The following is a 6,026-nucleotide window of genomic DNA, read 5'->3' as shown; positions in this document are numbered from 1 at the left end:
AAATTCTCAGACTCCTACCATTCAACCCTTCCTATAGACTCTAACAGATGAAGCCCAAAACTCATCTCAAACTCATCATCAAAAAATATTATTCATCATTATTTTTTTTAAAAATTAATATGATTTATAATAAAACAGTAAAAAATACTTTAATACTATTAGATAATATCTACGATAAAATGAATAAGCCACATGAGACAAGATAAGGTTTAATAATACTAAGGATAAGTTAAATGTAATATATAAGTACATAAAATATCATTTAATTTTTTTTTAATATTTACTATAAATTTAAAGTCTAAATAATAAGTAATCAAATAAAATACATATATATTATTTTGAAAATAATTTATATTACTATAATATGTATTTTAAAATAATATAATTATTTATTTATCATTTAAATCTATTATATGTAATTTTCTAGATGGTGTAATTTAATTATTCATTTTGAATTAATAAAAGGTGGGTTTTTCTAACATATATATATATATATATATATATATATATATATATATATATATATATATATATATATATATATATATATCGTTTTTGTATTTGGCTTGCAAGATTCTTTATGTGAATTCGTGTGTTGAAGCATATTTTACTGTGTCTGGTGAGAATCTTTCTCTTTTAGTGCCTTATTTAGCACACACAATTTTCGTTGAGTTTGGCAAACTCTTCAATATGTGCCTTATTTAGCACACACAATTTTCGTTGAGTTTGGCAAACTCTTCAATAGTCCTTGACTCTGTCGTTTATCCGAGGTGCGCTCTCTTTGTTTGTGAGCATGTGTGTGCGTCACTGTGCATGTATGTATGCGTGTGTGTATTTGTGTGTGTACCGCTATCTTCTTGTGTGTGCATGTTTGATTGTGCCTATGTGTATTTCCTAATTCACACATTTTATATATACACAGATAGAGTAGACTGTTGTGTAGACGTGTATGTATATATATATATCTGTAAATATAATGTGTGACAATTATTCGGTAGCCAAGATAAAACTCTGAGTTTCGGATGCCGAGGTGGAAATCCACACCACCATCTCTTCAGTAATCCATCTTCAGAGATGGCCGGATAACTGAAGATATAGTATTGTGGATTTCCACCTCGGCATCCGAAACTCAGAGTTTTATTTTGGCTACCGAATAATTGGCACATATTATATTTACAGATATGTGTGTGTGTGTGTGTGTGTGTGTGTGTGTGTGTCTGTGTGTATGTGTGTGTGTGTGTGTGTGCGTATATAAAGTAAAGCCTATTCGCCAACGTAATGTAGCTGTCCTGGCAAGGACGATGTTACTGTTGTTTTAGCCCCAAGAAACATCACTTCAAGCTGACTGTACGACACACTATCTGTCTCCTTATATATTTGTACAGGGAGTTCAGCACTCTCACCTAGCGCAAAACAACATCTTTGGACTAGTTCACAGATGGTGTTTTTCGCCAGGTGGGAGTGCCGAAATCCCTGTTCGAAAATATAAGGACACAGATATTGTGTCGTACGGTCATCTTGAAGCGATGTTTCTTGGGGCTAAAACAACAGTAACATCGTTAGAAAAATGTTATAAAATTTTGCGTATAGTAACCAAGTTTTGGGAGAAATAACTGTTTTCGTATTTTCTTTAAAAATTTCTTTACCTATATCGTGTCATCTCTTCGCTATGTTGTGAAATATGGAGTTCCAGGCAGGGGTAGGTAATTAGGGATTTTTTCCGGTATAAGGGAGATAATCAAATATGTTGGGAATGACTAGGCTTAATTAATTTAACATAATTTGGTTTAGAAGGAATAGAATGTTACAAGTGGTTAGGTTTTTGCCTTATACTTTTTTTCAATGAGGAGAATTTCCTTATTTAAAAATGTTAGAAATGGTTAAGTTTTAGCTTATATTTTTCAATGAAAAGGTTTCCTTACTTAATCTAATTTGTGTTGGTGCTCCAATGGTACATTGATAGAATGGAAAGATTACAAATTGTGGTAGCATTTGCTTTGCACATTTCTGAATATGTTCACTAAAAGGGTATCATTCTGTATTCTGGGAATGCAATCTACTGTCGATGCAGAGTGCATATATACGCACACACACACACACACACATACACATACACACACACACACACACACACACACACACACACACACACATATCTGTAAATATAATATGTGCCAATTATTCCAATTATTCCAACCTATAAGGATCTGCTAGCTCAAAGTGGCTTAGCAGTTCCAGGAAGCCAATGTTACCTTTTCTATCTGGACGCAAGCCAACACAATCTACATCCGCTTTGCAAATTGTGTTAAAGTCTCCTAGCACAACTAATGAATGCGAAGTACCAAGAAAGTTTTCCAGTTCTCGAAAATAATCACTTTGCCTTTTTTGGTTGGGTGCGTAAATTGCAACCAGTCTGATAACTTTACCGTTACTGAACGTCAAATCCATGACGACCAGCCTACCTTCTGGGTCTGAAAAAATTAACTTTTTCTCAAAAACCCGGTTTCTTTTTAATAGGACCAACACCCCACCCCCGCCTGTAGGACTGGCCGGAGAGAAAAAACTCTCGTAGCCGTCAAACAGCGGGAGTAGACCTCTTGGCCCCTCTAACCGCGTTTCTGTAGCAACAATAACATCCAAATTACGCGACCTGATATCATTAAGGAAGCGACCTTGCTTCCAGCTTGATCCCAGGCCGCGCACATTTAAACAACCAACATAAATGTAATCCATGACTTACCTTATATCAGTGGTTCGACTTTTCCTTTCTCTTCTTCATTTTTTTCCTCTTTTTCTGGGCCTCGTGGGGGAGTCTGACGCAGGCCCTCGAATATATATGGTGATGATATATCCATTCTGAGAGGGCTCACGTCATGAAAAAATTCGGACTTTATCCGTCCGTAATCCTTCCGGCCTATTCTGTACAATATGTAATCATTTTTTCTTCCAATTTTTTCTACCTTGGCCATAGCTGCCAACACATTACCGAGTCTATTATTTGAGGCCTTAATGGCCATAAATGAATTCAAAGACTCTCTTTTTTTCTTTTGGTTTACTTTCGGAGGGGTGGTTTCAGTTTTTCTTTTTTTCCTAGTGATTTTTGACCACCCCTCCTCATTTTTCGTTTCCTCGCTCTTTGTTTCCTCCACTACCTTCGCCGCCGGTTCTGCTGCCTCTGTCACCTCCACACCTTCAGCCGTCCCTTCTGGGCCGCCCGGCGCTGCTTCTGGTGATACCTCTTCTGTTCTTCCACCTGGCTGAGCTGCTTCCTGCGGTTTGGGTTGGCATTCTGCCCTTACATGCCCTTTCTTACCGCAGCCGAAGCACCTCAGCTTTCTGCCCTCCACGACTCTTTCGTCCTCACTGATTTTCAGTGTCTCCGGAATCTCTTCCGGGGTTTGTATCTCTGCCTGGATGGCTATCGTTATACGCTGCCCTTTCCAATTTTCTTCCTCCTCTACTGTGGCCTGGAGGATCTTTATTTTTCCTCCAGGCCTACCATAACTGCTGCCACCAGACATGTGGCGTCCGCTTCTGGCGGAATATTGTCCATTGTTATCCTTGAGGTTCTTTTGCCTCTATACAGGGGGAGGAGAACAATATTCTCCGCTTTCATGGGTTCCATGGATAGCTTTTTGGCTACCTCCTCCGTTGCAAATCTCACCTCCACTGTGTCGTATTTCTTCCCGCGATTGATGTACGTAATCTTATCCCATATCGGCTTTAGGCAGTTTTCTATTTTTTTCTCCTCTATTCTTTGTATAGACTTACATGTGATGTTGAAAGTCTTGTATATTATTCTTTTTTTATCAATCTCTTCTTGCTTTTGGGCATTCGTAAACACCGTTACTTCTGTGCCCTCTTTTATCAAACAGTCTGCGTATTTCTGTAGGTTTTCAGTGTTAATTTTTTTAATTTTCTTTCCAGCGACTTCAGAAAATTTTCTAGCTGGTGCTGGGGTCTCTTTTTTCTTCGGCGACACCGCCGGTGATCCTGCATCACTTGACATGGGTGAATAGGAGATGGGGGAGTCCATCTCTGAAAACTGGCTTAACAAGCCTTTAGCACAACCGCGAAAAAAGGTTTTTGGTTTTGCAAACCTCAAATGCATCGATAATGATAGATTTTCCCCACGGAGGGGGGAACACCAACACGAAGCCCTCGCACGAAGGCTGATTACAATAATTGTACAACAACAGACAATACAGACAAAGTCAATCAGAAACACAGTAGAATATAACAGAGGAAAATATAATGACTCACTACACACTCAATGAAGACTGGAATTGTTTTATTCCTACCCACAAGGGGCAACATAGAGGGGACAATACAATCGGGAAAAATAAAATAATGAATTATGAAGTTTGTACAATGTGGTGTAATGCCCACTCGATCCCCAAAATCGAGCGGTTACATTTCGTCATTTTTTATTCCTCAACAATATTTTCCAAATAAAAACATTTTACACATTTTCAACATATATTTCAAAAATTTTACAAAGTTCAACATTTTTTTCCTTCAGAATTTAAAGTTCTTTTTATCATTTCCAAATTAAAGTTTTCACAATACCTTTTCTTTTATATATACTCCATTATCTCTACAAAATCTTGGTAAATTTCCATCGTTCGTAGCCACCTTGTAAGTCGGCATTTCATATGTTTTGACACGTTCTTGCCAGCTGCCTCGATGAACGCCTCAGCGTTGTTCTCGTGGACGAGTGCACCTGTTTCTTTCCATTCGGTGCCCATCCTGACCCACGTATATCCATTTCTTACGTTTATTAAATCTTCCATCTCCTCACAGTGCATGTGATGGATCAACGTTCCATAGTATTTGAATTTTCTATTCGTACCTGCATTTTCTCTAGTTTTTCTCTTAGGACTTACTTCCTCTTTTTTCTCCTCTCTCGGTTTCTCTCTTTCTCTCTTTTTGCTTTCTCTTCTTTCTTTTTCCTTCTCTTGTCTTTTTGGCTCTTTGTCTGTCGTCTCTCTACCCTGTGCCTTATGTTCCTTTCCTGTTGTTTCTTTTCCTTTTTGCATATCATCTTTTCCTTTCTCTTGGTTCTGTTCCTTCTCTTGTTCTTTTCCTGTTTTTTCTCTTTCCTTTAATGTACTTTCCTTTTCTTTCTCTTGCTTCTGCCTTGGCTTCTTCTCCACTACTTCTCCACCCTGTGAATTTTGCTCCTTTTCTACTATCTTCTTCCCTTTGTTTTCATTTTCCTTCTGTGCGCTGTTACTTTCCTTCTCTTGTTGTTTCTCCGTTATTTCCTTTTCCTTGTTTTCGCTGTTCTTTCCTTCGTGTTCTTTTTTGTTCTCTCCACTTTGTGTCTCTTTTTGCTCCGCTGTGAATTCATACAGCGGACATTCCATTTTTATGTGCCCTCTTGACCCGCACAAGTAGCAATTCGGTTTTCTCCCCTCCACAATTACACTAATTGTTTTCTCGTCTTCTATTTCTATTTGGAAGGGAAACCTTTCGATGTCTTCCATTGTGGCCATCAGCCACAACTATACTCCGAATCCCTTCCAATTTACAACGTTGGTCTCCTTGATTGACCCTATTTCTACTTCCTCCTTTGCTGACCCTAGAATGGCTGTTACCAGCATTTCTGTTTTTATTTCTGGGGGCACCTTTGGGACTCTTACCCGTACCCCTCGTCTTCCTTTATACGTCGGCCACATAGTGAAATTTTCGGCTTTCAGAACAGTGGAAGCTAATGAGGCCGCCACTTCCTTTGTTGCGCATCTCACCTCCACCGTACCATATTTCTTTCCTCTATCTACAAAAGTCGCTTTCTTCATAATGTCCCCCAGACATTTCTCTATTTCTATAATCGTCACTCTCACCAGTTTTCTCGTGTTCCTATCTTGCGTTCTATACGTTATCGTCTTGTTATTTCTCTCCTCTATTGTTTCAACAGGCGGGACCAGCTTCACGCTGTCACCCTCCCTTTTGATGAACTTCTCGTATTCCTTCAATTGTTCTTTTCTAAAGAACACTTCTCTTATTCTAAGAGACTCATCACT

The sequence above is a fragment of the Octopus sinensis genome, linkage group LG18 (assembly GCF_006345805.1).
Source record: "Octopus sinensis linkage group LG18, ASM634580v1, whole genome shotgun sequence".
In the NCBI taxonomy this organism is placed as follows: domain Eukaryota; kingdom Metazoa; phylum Mollusca; class Cephalopoda; order Octopoda; family Octopodidae; genus Octopus; species Octopus sinensis.
Note: the sequence above shows the minus strand (reverse complement) of the source record.